Here is a 15,645-nt window from a genome sequence, read left to right on the forward strand (position 1 = left end):
CACTGGGGCCGCTCGCTTTCCCATGAGGTAAATCCAGGGTGCAAATTCCTTTCCCACATCCTCCATCTTACATTTACTTTCTTTTGTTTTAGCGAGTGACTTCTGCAGCTTTGTGGCTTGAACAGGATTTGCAAAGCAGGCAGACGACGAGTCAGACGTAGACGAGGGCTAAAGTGGAGCTGTCAAAGATACAATGAAACGGTGATTCATGGGGATTTAAGTTACGCATGATAAATGATATCATGGTAATAATTAACTCTGCTTTCCCAGGTTTTATCACAATGACCAAATTGTTTAATTGTAATTGTAATTGTCTGATCGTGAGTTTTAATCTTGACTCATGGAAAGAGGCCATTTTTTTTCAGGAATGGAAACATTGAATGTTATTGTCAGAATAGGTACTTTCTATTGTAGGTCACAAATCACAACTTTTATATATTGATTGATTGATTTATTTATATTCAGGGTCCTTCCTAAAGTTCTTTATACAGTATACAAGTACTTGGTCTTTATTGTTAGTAGACAGACAGTAATGCTCTTGACTGGATCTGCATGAAGTCATGCAACTCCTTAATAAATTAAAAACCTTTCATCCGATGCATGCTGATGTGTTAATCTAATGTAAAATTTGTGTGATATGATCAAAATACAAAAAATTTTTATTTTACACTCTTAATAACAATGCTAAACAATGCTATAAAAGAACCATTTTTGGGTGTATGGTTTCATTAAAGACACCAAGAAATTAAGAGGAAAAACTGTAATTTGTTTTGGAATATTGTGGTATTTTTTTTGCAAATGACTTATCTGTGAGCTTCATTATTAAAAAAAAAAAATGCATGTGCCCTCATAATCTTTAATCAAAAACGCAAATCTCCTCCCCTACTCAAAACGATCTCTTTTTACTTCCGGTCATATGGTATGGCAGGTGGGTGGGGTCTAGGAAAAGATTGCAGCCATTAGCAATTAGCAACACCACCCAACTTCAAAAGATCCAATCAGATCTCGATGCACAAATTCAAGTCCAGCCCTGCCTTATTTCATTTCAGAAGCCGGTTTCACTTGGATATACGTCACCATGGAAAAAAATTACAATCGCTACTTCCGTTTCATGGCGACTTTAAGAACCTTTAACGTTAGCAGAACCTTTCTGTGTCACAAAAGGAATGGCTCTTGTACAACTCTTTTAAAGGGGACATATCATGAAAATCTGACTTTTTCCATGTTTAAGTGCTATAATTGGATCCCCAGTGCTTCTATCAACCTAGAAAATGTTTAAAAGAACAACCCACCATCTTAGTTTTGGTAAACCATTCTCTGCAAGCATGTGAATAAATAGGTCATTGAAATTTGGCTCCTCTTGTGATGTCAGAAGGGGATAAAACCAACCCTTAATCTGCACTAGATTAAGATTTATTTTACATCTTAAAAAAGTCTTGTGAAATGTCCCCTTTAACTGAAATGTTCTTTGGGGAACCAAAAATGGTTGTACTATCATTGTAAAGAACCTTTTATAGAACCTTTATTTTTAAGAGCGTATAGGCAGTTCAACAATTTGTATAGACCATAACGCATAGGCTTGTTTTCAAAGTAAACTTTTATTAATATCCATAACAGGACATCATGAAAAAGGCACATGTGGTACTACAGAAAAGTCAAATCAAAGTCAAAACTTGCACATTTATCTGAAATATGAAGAAAAACTTAAAGGAGCATACAGAGTTCAAATTAATTGTTTTTTTATGAATATTGTTAATACGACTATAACCATTTGAATATCATAACTAACTACAACATTACAAAAGAAATGAAACAATTGCATAGTATAAAGCCCCATTTGTTCATTGTCTTTGCATTTGATTTGTCAAATTTAAACAGATCTATTTTGCTAAATTGATATTGCTAAAATGCAAAAAAAAGTTTCATAAATTGTTCAGTAATAGATTGTACAATACAATTTTCAAATACAATTGCATAAAATATAACAAATTCTTAATACATTTGCATAGTCATTTAATTTTTTATCCATAATTGATTGTAACAAAAATACAGAGAGACAGAGCATTTAATCCCTTTAAATTGATTTTTAGTCCTAAAAATGAACAAAATAAAAAATCTAAAGGATGCTGAATTCAGTTTTAGTGGGAATGAAGTAAACAAGCATCTCAATCCAGATTTAATATGCTTTGAATAATGAAAAAAGTACAGTCCAGTAGTAAATCTTAAACAACAGCTCTGATCTGCCTTCTCTTTCAGGTGATTGCAAAACCAACGCAATTGCATAGAAATTAAAGACAACAGCTCTCTGTCCAATAAGTGTGCGACACAACACACTGAGCTGTTCAATGAGAGTGCAGTATCCTTCACCGCTGCCGTGGGTCTCCCATTCATACATCCAACATAAATCTACAGAGCCTCACACATTATTTCTAATAATTGATGTTAGTAATTAGTAATCAGGAGATAAAGATTACGGCCAGTTTCTAAAACAGATACCATTTTTCTTAATAGTTAAAAACTATTGTACTAAAAGATAGGAAAATATGATTATCTGACTTTGTAAAGTGCGCTATGCTAAAGATTGTACTCATAACAGTCTACTGAGACAAACTTGATCAGAAGGGGTAAAATTAATTTCAAAGACTAATAGCTTATATAACATAAACCTTGAACCTATTTTAAAAAAGTATACCGAAATGGTTGTTTTCTTACAAAACATTTCTTACATTCACGGAATAATTACTTGATTAAAACCTCCACTCATTGAATTAAAATACAAATGAATAATTGAATGAGTACATTAACAAAGACCCATCTCAATGATACACACACACTCAAAACTACTTCATTCAAACAACACACGGCCCCTTTAATAGTCAATGCTATTTTTGCTAATTGCTACATTTTCTATCAATTGCTAAGATTAAAAAAATAAAGTGCTGTTTACATCTAATGTTGGGGCACATGCATAGTAAAGACGTGTGGCTCCACACTGCTACTGTACGTAAACCATCATCCTCCATTTACTGGATTTCATGACCTTCAGCTCCACTCAAGAAACCTGTAAATAAACAAAAGAAACAGAGAATGCATTTAATTTTTCCAAGTTCAAGTGCATCCAATAAAAGCAATTTTAAGCACATTTTCATTCTTGAGGTTAGCTTAGACTGGCTGTTACATTCAAACAACAAACAATAAACCACAGCAAATGATTACTAAATAGAAATGAGCTGAACTGAGTGTTTTTGTATTGTAGTAACACTGGACTGTTTTTGAAATGTTTGCAGAAAACAAACACCTCAGACCAGCATGACTCATGCAGACTGCAGCAGGCACCAGGTTAAGAGATTGAGGCCGAAGGTGATGGAAACTGCGGTTGGTACAAGTGGCCCCGAAGGAAAGAGGAGGCATGTGACCCTTCCTAAGCCTGCAAAACTCCAAATCTCAGACAAGCAACTCGAGGTGTGCAGGTGATTAGGAACACAAGCAGGGGAGAGCTAACCGGTCACATCCACTACATCCACTGTATTCATTTCTATTTAAATTTATTACTATAGCAATGCTCACAATTTTGAATTGCATCAAAGCAGCTTTACAGTAAATCCAAAGAGTACAGGCAAAAAAAAAAAAAAAAACGTATGAAATATATATGAAGAGAGCTCAGATGCAAAACCCTCCAAGTGCGTCTGACATGTATTCTTGTAAATTAGCATTTTTTTATCAAGCTCTTTATGGATTCTGCCAACAACACCGTATTTTTGAATGGCCTGAGGCTGGGATTAAGTGGATTTGAAGCAAAAGTATTTGTATTAAATGTATTGCGTTCCAAGAACATTTGGTTCATTTTGACGAATCATTTTGACGGAGGTCGTGTTTAGTGGCTTTTGCATAGTGTCATTCATGAGCCAATAGTAACTCTTTCTCTTAAAATGTCAGAAAATAAGAAAATTTAAGGTGAAGTTTCTATTCATAAGAACAGCAAACTAAATACAACAAAGACCCTGCATAACCAGATACAAATATAATAAGGAATACATTGGTTAGCATGTGTGTGTGGTGGTTGGCACTGTTATCTCTAAGCCAAACAAGACACAAAAACTATTTCTCTGCACCTCCCTCTCCTCCTTTCATTCTTTCTTTCGTGATTTCCCTCTCTCCCTCCGGTTGTCTTCTCTAAATGAATAATCATTGGAGTGTTACTGTGTCTCTGTCTCCCTCCTCCTGTCCGGCCTGAATAGACGACTGAATTGAGCAAACAGTCAGGCTGTCAGCTCAATAGGCAGTCTGACCATGAACTCAGAGTTCTTCCCAGGCACCCAGCATCATCGTCAGGAGGGGGATGGAGAGACGACGGGGAGGGGGGGAGGCAGACAGACACAGACTTGGGGGGCCCCAGTGCCCAGTTTTGGGGAAGCCTCACCGTGGTGGTTCCCAAGGCTGGTGCCTGCATGGAGAGGCGAGAGCAGCTGCTTAGAAAAGGGGAGCCTTGTGTATGTGTGTGTGTGTGTCGACAGGAGATTGTCTGCCCCTTTGCCCAAACCACAGCCACCTCTGAGCCACACACACACACACACACACATACACACTCTCAGACGCAAGCTGCTGCAAATTCCTTGTTTTTTAATCTAATGTGCTTTGCCTTTGTTTTTAGTGTGCATAATTTAGTGTGCAGGCTCTCTCAGCCAAACTCACCCGCAATTTGCCACCTGTTTGCCGAGTTGCATTTAAGAGTTTACGGTTTTCAAGCAAAATCGAGTGATCCAATTTCGAATTATGGTTGTATATCATCCATTAAAATAGTTCTTGATATTTCATAAAGCAGAATTGTGTGGTCAGAACATACACTGAAAATAGTATATTTCCTTAATATGTACTTTTCTAGACCTAAAATCCTCTATCTGTGCTCTACGACTTTCCTATAAAGCAGAGTCATGAGCAGGGTTGATAACATGGCAGTCCTCCACGGTATGTAGCTCACAGCATCGTCTGGACTTTCGGTGATGGGACTTGGAGAAAGGCAGTCATCTGAGAAGTTGCGGGACAATGGCCTGCATTGTTTACTTTGCTACCTCACTTAATCGGGCACAGCACTCTAATTGGTCTTTTGGTTAAGCGGTTTTTAAACTTATAGCTTCCTGGCCTCAATAACAGTGAATCACAGCAAGCTCACCACAGAGAACAATGCTGGACTTGTCTGAGCCGTGACTCCATAACATACAACGCAAGACCATCCTTACAGGGACTCCCCATAACGCTCCCCAATACTCAAAAAATAGGCACATTCGAACTCCTCTCTCCAGGGAAAAATAATATGATGACAATGGCTGAAAGCTGGATAAAGGTCTTGCTGTTCCTCTCAATAATGGCAGTGTGCCATCTTTGTGGCTGGCATGGTGTGGCGGCAGGACAACAGAATCCCCGATGGTGATCTATTCAACACTGATGCCCGCAGATGCAGCTCTGCCTCCGCCATTATGCTGGAGAATGATTTAATGCGAACGACTAAAAAACATCTCCCAGCCCCCTTTCACCGGCTAACACAACCTAAACGTGTGATATTCACAATTAACAAACGCATCTGCTGCAATAAACAACGCGGTAGAGCGGGGGGAGCAGGGGACACTGTGTAAAAGGAAATATAGCGTGGAGGGTGTGAGGCACGGAAAAGTGATGGTAGGTCATACCTGCTTATTTTTCACTTCCATTTAATGCCCGCATGCTCAAGATGGTGGCTTTGTGCGAACCGCATCTTGTGACGGGAGGAAGGGGGCAGGCGAGCGGCGAAGGGGAGGGGAGCAGCAACGCCAGCAGGACTCGGAGCCGCACAAGCAACTTGCCCTTCTTCATTTCCTTTCCCTGGCATCATGGAGAGCGTGATTGTCGGTCTGTTAGAGAGGAAAAATGGAAAGATAAAGGAAAGAAGGCATGAATGAAGTTTGTAGCTACATCAGCATGTGACAGCGTAAGCACAATCGGGCATGCGTGCACACACGCGCATGCACCTTTTCATGTCTGTTTTCATGGTAAAGTCTGCCCTGAGCATGCAAATGACTTTCATTATGCAAATGCATGCAAATCAGACCCAACCATCTGAGAATCAAGGCTGGGAAAAAATCTACACCAAGATGCTGAATGAAAGAGACAAACAGCGGAGAATAAATCCTTTTGGGTGACAGGAGGCGACTAACAGAAGTAAACGCTGTGTGGAGGAACAACGGTGTCCCGGAGAGCATGAAAATAGACATTTAAGAATACATTCTTTATGTTTCTTTACAGGGCTTTTTTACATCAACAAAAGCACAAACCTCAAAAACATATTTATGTATGTTAAAACTGTCCTTCTGTGTTAAAAGCATGTACAATTTAGTTAAAAATTCAAATGAAAGTGTTACCGCACAGAATGTTCTAGAAACCAAAAAACACTCATCGGGTCAAAGGACGGTAAAACGTAGTGAATCGGGTAGATTTGTGTGGTATGGTGTCTGTGCACGGTAAGGGACGGACTATGAAACCCTGTTAATCATCTAAGAAGCTCACAGGCTGGATTCTTTATTGTCTGGTGGACGCTCCCATACAGGGAAACAACGCAGCGTGACAAGCTAGCCTTTCCTGAGAGAAGTTTCCTCCATTGCTGCGAGGCAGCCGGCCGAGGTGGTCTTTGTTTTAAGGTGCCATTTTACAGGGTTTCTGGCCGAGAGAGGGCTGGAGTGTGAGAGAGTTGACTGAGGGAAATAAAGAGTGGGATTGGAGGGGTGGAGATCTGCTGAAAGGCAGCAAGCCTTCCCCTAATTGGCACTTGACATTTTTTTGCTGTGGCTGGATAAAGTGGACCCCTCTCAAGACCACTCCAAACGCTTGCTGGAAAAGTGCCTTATGCAAATACGGCAAATAGGAACCATTGTAAGGCCTCTGACATTAACAGCTAAGGTAACAATGGGACTGTGTGCTTTCATTGGGCATGTAGGTGTGCTGAAGAGAGAGCAGAACAATGTGGCAGAGACTGGACAGCATGTGAAAAGCCATCCAGATGAGGCTTCATTGAATAAAGAAAGTCATTTCGCCAGAGTGAGGACTAGTTTAGCGTGCCAAGCTTTCGACAAAATGGCCCATTAAAAATGGGACAATCAGGCAGATGTATCTGAATATTTGTTTTCTTTAACTGCTCCACATAATTTGTTTGATAGGAAACATTTAGGCCTAAATGGAGCTAAATAGTTGAAACGATGAAAGAACTTTAAAAAATTAATAGTTTAAAACAAAATTTTTAATGAATCCATTGGGAAGTGCATTTTTTAAAGATTATAGTATTTACTGGACAAAAAATGCGGTCTTAGTACAATCTCATAAATAGTGTAGGCTAGTGCAAATATATTACTACCCTTTAAAAAGGTCATGCTTTATATATATGTGATTTAGGTACAGATATTGATTCATTTGGTACCAATATGAGGGATTAATATGCACCCTTTAGGTACAAAGGTGTATTTTTACACCATCCCAGTGACAGCTTTTGTATCTTTTTTCTGTCAATTTGTATCTATTTTAAGAGGTGGCTAATTTATATATATTTGCATGATCTAATTTGGGGTTTAGGGGTGGTAGCTTTCTTATCTTTCGTTTAAATTCTTACTAATTCATACAAATCATCCACTTTGTAAAAAAGTTACAAATTACTATAAGACCAGGTTGTCCCGGTGGGAAAAATATATATTTAAAAAATTGAAATTATCCAGATGAATCTGTATGTATAGCCTTAAATATAATTTATGATTTAACATTTAACAAAAAGAGTTTTAGTTTTTATCTCCATTAAAGAGTTATCTCAACTGACTGTTACATCAGTTAAACAAAATGTCATATTCATCTTTTCATTTGCAGTCACAATAAACACAACCCCGTTTTTCAATTACCCATTCATTCCGTCAGACTACATTTAAATGTCTAAAAGATTATGGTGTGGTCTCCTTGTCGCCATAAAGCTTGTGTGATGAATCAGCCTTTCATGTGGCCAGGACAGCATTTGGCTACACCTGTTACCGCTGAGTGTATAATCCCCTTTGTGTGTGTGGGCCCATTGACTTCTCTAACAGTCTAAAGGGAATTCGCAGTTCTTTGGGGCAACGTTTTGGGCAGGAGGGGGTCAAAGAAACCAGCATCTATTCCTCAGTTTCCTCTCCAGCAGTGCAGCCATTTTGGGGCTCAGTTGGCGAGTTCCGTCTAAATAATGAGAAGCGTAGCCGGGGGCAGAAATCAGAGCGCTGCTCACCAAAAGCAGCATGGTTGATGTGACTGTAGAGCTGTCAAAAGATTGGTAAAGGAATCCATTGTCTCTGTGACAAGTGGACTGGCTCTATTGACAGTACAGTCGACGGGAGAGGGGAGGATGGCGATAAACGCCCAGTGCTTGTTTTTCTAGTCGACACTTTAAATACAAATCTGCTTTCATTTTTTTCTCACTTTCTAGTTTCTCTTGCCCCAACAGTTGGGCCAAACTAAGACCTTCACACATCTAACCTGAATGCTTTCTGCATCGTTCATGCCAACCTGTTAAGGTATGCCAGCCATTCAGGTGGGTTACCAAAATGTGTCAACAGTGGTTATATTTCACCTTGAAAATGAATACATGCACCTTGCATTGAGATTTTTCTATTTTTAGATGTTATTCCAGCGAACTTGCGTTGGAAGCATCATGCTTTACCAGTTAAGCTACAGAAACACTTTCATGCCAAGACTTACAGACATTTTGTAATTGAACTTTGTTGGCCAACTAGATGCTGTAACCGAACCAAAATGTGTAGACAGCATATTGTGCCAACACAAGATGCATTTTGAGAGTGCATTCATCTCTACCTGTTGTTGCCAAGCTTAGTAGTTTAAACTCAGATCATTCAACAGAAGTAGCTCAAATTTTGTGATGGAAGAAAAAACACAATCTACCCACTGCTGATGTAATAGCATGTGCATTATCACTCTTTAATCTATTTTCATTTACCAGGTTTAGACTCTCTTTGTCTTTTGCTCTCAGGGCTGTTTAATCCCTGCACCTGCAATGCAGCAGCCCTGTCTGGCTACTACATTAACACGGGGGAATGGCAGCACCACACTACATAAAGTATTTATCACATTTTTACCTTTTAAACCATTAACATTCACCAATTAAACAGATAATTGGGTTAATGATAAAGTCTCACTCATTTAGATTTATGCGGTGGTATGCATGGATTAATTCTTACATCTGTGATTCTCTATATAATTTAGGCTACAACTAATTTTGTTAAATAAATATAATTGTGCTAAAATTCTGTGCTCAGAAAACTTTTTTGCTCATTTTGAATAGCGCATATAAATATATATTCATATAAATTACTGCTTAACATGCCCAATGGTACAATGATTTGATTGGCTGATGTTCACCAAATAGTAAATGGTATTGTGATATGGGCTTGTTCATGTCTTTTGTCAGCAATGTGGTTCAGGTTCAGCTGCACCAAATCCACAGTGAGGAACAGATCTGTATTCAGGACCATCACAACAAGCTTTTCCATCTAGAAGCATCCATCCCAGCGCTGGCTCTAACTGAGGCCATTGACAACACAGCCAACTGTCACATCCAATCCAGCACCTCTCAGCAGAAACTTAACAAATCCTAACTCAGACAATCAGTGTTTTATTTTCAGTACTGGCCCAAGGTTCGAATGCATCCGAAGCTTAGAGCAGCAGCCAGATTTGCGTGGGAAAGCTTCGGCTCGTTAATTATTCAAATGCATGAGTTGCATTAAATGATGCTGGTTGGTTTTGAAAAGACAATGAGGTCTCAACTCGCCGACCTTGTTAAACAAAGGCAACGAATGAATGAGCTATGTGTGTTGCAGACTAATATGGAAAACCCTACGCGCATGGAGTGGGTTTTGGGTGTTAGTAGAGCCACCCGGGTGATCATCATGTGGCCACTGCATTAAGCTGCGACCTTCTGCACTGAGCTTTGAAATTTACAGATTAACTTACAGATTAAACATGATCTTGCTTGACCGACATACCACCGCACGACACTGATCCATATTTTTTGTTGAAATACAAAAAATTAGAAACTGGAAAACATTTTGCAGACAGGCGGAGTGGTTTATATGCAAGGCTGCGGGTCCTTTTCTCTACAAAACAGCCTGCATTCAATCATGTTGTACTGCTTATATTTGTTCTCCATAATTCTCATTCTGTGCATTATTTGTAATGAAAGTTGTTGCCTAGTGACACAAATGTTTATTTTTTCTGCTCCTCTTCATTTTTTCCTCAGCTCTTTGTGGTCATCAATCAAATATCCCATTTAGCTGTCTGATGTTAGCCAGATAACAATCGAGTGAACTAGCCAGCTGTTTCCCTGAGTAATACATTTTGTTGTGTAATGATGTTGTTTAAAAGACTCTGGAGTTGAGTTACAGCCTTACAATTTTGTTAATCTAATTTTTCATAAGCATATATGAACTCCATAGCAGGTTACTCGGAAATAACAGCAGACTATACAGAAATAACAGAAAGTACGCAATCCTTGGGTTGAATAAAATACCCTTTACAATCACATTAGCCGTATCCCACAGAGGAAACGCTATTTTTACATGCAATACAAGAAGAATAATTAAAGGATTGCTGCCTAATGTTTTATACATTCACAGCTTGTTTATGCAACAAAGGAACAAAGTAAAAATGCTGCTTACCTTCGCTATCAGAACTGATGGAGGCCATTTTGTAACTTGCTCTCACAAGAAGTTGCAGAGATTGAGGGGAAGATAGAGAGAGACTTAGGAAGGAAAAGAGAGTACAGCTCGTAGAGGGGTGATGCCTTTCAGGTGTGTAATGGGATTCTTGTTACTTTCGGTTATCTAGCTTTATGAAGAATGAATAACACTCATACAGCTAGATAACCAAAGATAACAGCCAACCCCTCCGGCCACCCATCCTCTTCCACCCAACCAGCGTTGAACTGGGACCTTAAAAAAAAGAAAGGCCTTATTAACTAAGTAATTAAGCCTGGAATTAAGTCAGCTTTATTTAGTTTAATACAATCTTTAATTAAATCTGATGTATATAGCATGATTCATTTATTAATGAATATGTGACTTGAAATGTGTAGCAACAGAAAGATAAAAAATAACACTTGTTACCAAAGCAGTAAGCTTTTGAAGAAGAGTATTGTTATACTGCAAAGTGATGCGCACCATGCACTTAAATCTTTTAGAACTGATTCTATATGGCATTCCCATGGTTTTCTATTAGTGTACTAATGCTTTCTAAACCACTTTAAATGCTGGCAGGTTATGCCCACGATTCCCTTTAAGTATTAAGAATAATTTCACCAGTCTGTATAGGCAGTTGAACCAGTCTGAGCTGGTTTTAGAGATGCAAGGGGTCCATTCACTGCTTGGTGTGTCTTGTCTTACATTGCAGACTGATCGTTCTCGCTGGGTGAGAGATGCTTTCAAATATATCCCGCAAAGGCTGTGATTTATTTTTAAATGAAAAAGACCCTGACTGTGCTGACAGAAAAAAATGAATAGGATAGTAGCATTGGCTGTTTTAGTTTTCCACAAATTTACCCTCAAGTCTCTGTTGTTTGTGTTTCAAAAAGCTAAGTGGCAAAATCATGAGGTCTCTCTCTCTCTCTCTTCTGCTCTCTTTCTCACGACTCTCAGTCAGTCTGATTTTATGCAAATAAAAGAGGAGCTGGTCCAATTAAAAGCCTTTGTGTGTGAGGAGCCCCTCCCCATACACTCTCAGAGGTGTTGCAATCAAAGAGAAGAAAGGGAGAGGGAGAGAGAGAGAGTGCGTGTCATCACTTATTACAGCCTTTCAAGCTGGTGAAAATGGCGACACAGGGGCGAGTTCAAACACTTTTATTTACTCTACACATGGCTCATCATCTAATTATTTTACTAACAGCACCAGCACATTGTTAACACGACAACATTTCCCCCACTCTCACTGTAAGTGGTTAGCAAACTAGTCTTTGTGACTGTAAATGTGAACGGGAATTATTCCTGTACTATCAGTCTTACAGTGCATTATTCACAGGTACTGTACACACAGCTTTACTAAATCATACTAATAGACGAGTTACAATTATGAACGCAAATTTAACTAGTATTATAAATAAAGATCATTACGTTTGGATTATACACTAAAAATGAGGATAATATTTGTATGTGAATCTAAATTACATCAACTTTTTATTTGAATGTATTATTATTAGTAGTAGTTGTAGTAGTATTAATATTATTATTATTTTAATAACTCTGGTAAGATAATTAAATTGCCTGCATTCACATCTCTGTATAAATAAGTTTTTCGTATTTGCTTCAACAAAGGCAGAAGATGGGCCTAATCTCTAATATATTTAAATTATTTTTATATCACAAAAAAAGAATTAAACAAGATGCTTTAATTTAAAGATACAATGACCATTCAAAATGTTAAATACTAATAAGCGTAATGAGAATTAAAACTATAGCCTTAATATATAATTGCATCTTGGACTTTTAAATCTGTATTTTAAAGAAATAATGTGTCGATCTGAAATCGTGGTGTAAAAGAGCCCATAACTGCAACATGGAAAATGCAATAAATGTTTTATCGATTGTTTTACGACGGATTTCTTCATTAACTAAGAAGTTGCTGGGTTTGCAAGTAAAACAATACCATTTGCAGGGAAAATATGCTGGCCAAGCTTTAGTCAATTGTTTTGAAACGTAAGCTAACTCGTTTGCAAATACATTTCCTACATTAAATTAATAGATTTAGATAAAAATACAGATAAAAAATTGAGCACCGATTCCCTGTGTTCACAATAAACCTCGATGTAAAAAATATGTAAAGTAATAAGAAACGGAAACATAGGCCTGTGCTTTTAGATTGTGTGATTTTTTTGTTGAAAATGTAAAAGGTTTTCCAAAAAAGTTTCACATGTCTGTATGTTTACGGTCAAATATCCGAAAATATATTTTTCTAAGACTTATAGTTGATAGTGCTTCAAAATCATAAAATTTTTTCGACTTTTGCCAATCAGGCTCCTATTAACATATATAAGTGCTTATTCTCACCAACGTCGTAATAGTTTTACATTGAAGTTAAACAAATTGAAACAATGAGAAAATCTGTACCTAAAATAAAGCATGTTGTAAAAAAAAATACATCGTGTTTTTAAACCAAATTCATTATCAATTTGTAATGCAGTCCAATGCGCTCAAATACTTTCGCTATATGAATAAAGGGAAGTTATCTGCTATTCTTGATGTGGGTGCGCGCATTGTGTGTGCATTGTACTGCAAAATATGTATCTAATATAGAATTGTTACGTATACATTACAATCAACACTGAATATTGAACTAAGAATATATCATTAATAGTACCTTGTTATTACATGTCCCCTTGCAAAATCTCTCTCTCTCAAAGGGAGGTCCTGTATGGGTAAAAAGAGAGGACAGCATAAGAAAAACGAAATTGTAATGCTTGTTTGAATGTTAATCTTTAAAAAAATACAAAAGCACACCTTTTAGATTAAAGGTTTAAACAGGACTATAGCCTACTATTGTTTTGTTAAGTGCAAGATATGGGCCACACCTCAAAGATTATGATTTTAAAGTACTCAAGGAAAATTATATCATATTATTTTAGACAACTTCTATATTTAACAGTTCTCTTTTTACATGAGCATATAGACATCAACAGATAGAGGTGATCAGAAGTGTCAGAGTTTGGGATTTTAAATGTACATCCTTTGCTCAAATAGGCTATTGCCTAATCTAACTGCTTTGTAATATTAAGTAATATTGTGCCTTTGGAGGGACATTCATACCCGTATCTGAATTACATTTTCTGCTTTAAAAAAAATAGATTGTTCAAAATAAATCACAAAATGGTTTAGTGCCAGATACACCTATATTGAGAGTGTCGGTCAGGTTTGCGCATTCACTGGCAATCTGAAAGAAACGCGCGTGTGAGAGGCACGTGGCAAGCAGATTTTCGGCCTTGTGATAAATCTGAACGCCGGCCATAAGGATTAGACGTCATGCGCACATGCCTTCCTCTCATACACATTATACAATAGGCTACACATTACAAAACAAAAAACTCATTTTAAACAATTATTGTGTCTGTAGGCTACCTACCTACATGTCTGTACTGAAATGTTTAACAAAAACACATTTTTCCATCACATGCTCTGATTTTTTTTCAGTTAGTTATGCTGGTGATGTTTTATTCTGTGACTGAATTGGGAGAGACACTGTCACTGTAAGTTTTTACTATTTCACATTTATTTAAGAAACTCGCTTGTTTTCTTTAAAAGCATTTAATACAAACATTAAGCACACTGGTGTAAGTTCATTTCCTAGGAAAAAATCTACCTTGTTCTATTGCTCACAAATGAAGTCTTAAAAGACATGAAAAAAAAACGCCATTTTAAAAATAATATTTGTTGTGTTACAAGACTTGACTTGTACCCCACCACTAATTTTAAAAATGACACTCCACATGACAAAAACATGTAATATAGCCTACTTTAGTATTTACTACAGTAAAATGTATTCAAATTCAAAAAATAGTGTTTTTAAATGCTAACATTGTTAATATACAGTATTTATTAGTTCACTATATATAACAGAATGCAATAGTAGCCTATATTAACAAAGTGTAGTAATTACTAGGCCACTATATTTAATACAATTTGCTATAGCCTAGTAAATACTACATTATTAAAGATTATATTAGTCTATACATTTAAATGTATTACTAAAATGGAGTCCTTCGTATCTATTCGTATCTAATAAAATGTAATAATTTAGGATATGATACGATAACGTATTCGTTTTCTTGAGTCAATAAAAGATGCACACGACTCGTGCGCCCTGACCACATCTAACAGCAGAGCTAAATCCTAAGGACCGCTAACAAACGCAACCTGTTCTGGTACCCCCTTCTGTCAATTCCCGTTTTACCACTAAAACACAATGGCAGAATTCTACAGTGCACCGTAAGAAATTTCTAGAGTAAAATGTAAGCTTATACTCACTCTCATCCACGAGCATCGGGGATCTTTAGGACGGATTGCAATGATCAATGTGCGCGTGCAAGCTGAGTGCGCTCCTGAATATTGTCTCGCGCTCTGGTCCTCTGCTTCATGGCTGCGGCTCCGCGTGACGTTGCACTGGCCCCATCCATTCAGCTTCTCTGAATCGGGCTGCACGCCGTTTTTTCACCCATATTTCCCATTGAGATGCCCCATCTCCTCCCCTACGGAGAGGGAAATGAGCTGCTCGTTGTCCCCCCTCCTATCATTCCGCGTATGAAACGCTTGTGGGCCTGAAACTGCAAACCAAAAAACATATAGCATCGTTTAGGCCCTCCCCTTATGACACGTTGCAGTTACATTTGTCCCCACCTTCTTGAATTAGCAATGCCATGTTGCTTAAATTAACAAAGAAGCATTTTAATTCACGGTCTTTTGTTAGAATTTTTAATAGTCATAATATTGTGTTCTTGCACTGTAGCCTACTTGTCTTTGAATGCCTCGAAAAACTAGAATAACAAACCTTATGAAGGAGCACAAGGGGCTAAAATAATCCATGTCGTTAAATAGCTATAAGGCAATTTTATTT

The 15,645-nt window shown here is 37.6% G+C and overlaps 1 long non-coding RNA gene across 1 annotated transcript; it reads right to left on the bottom strand.

The window, feature by feature from the left end:
- Positions 1–1,579: 1,579 nt before the first annotated feature.
- Positions 1,580–15,074, bottom strand: LOC135788802 (uncharacterized). Its single transcript, XR_010547457.1, has 5 exons — positions 15,060–15,074; positions 13,399–13,448; positions 10,710–10,982; positions 5,685–5,885; positions 1,580–3,061 (listed from the first exon to the last, which is right to left on the bottom strand). It is a non-coding gene; the product is annotated as an uncharacterized lncRNA (long non-coding RNA).
- Positions 15,075–15,645: the final 571 nt, after the last annotated feature.

The sequence above is a fragment of the Paramisgurnus dabryanus genome, chromosome 13, assembly GCF_030506205.2.
Source record: "Paramisgurnus dabryanus chromosome 13, PD_genome_1.1, whole genome shotgun sequence".
Taxonomy (NCBI): domain Eukaryota; kingdom Metazoa; phylum Chordata; class Actinopteri; order Cypriniformes; family Cobitidae; genus Paramisgurnus; species Paramisgurnus dabryanus.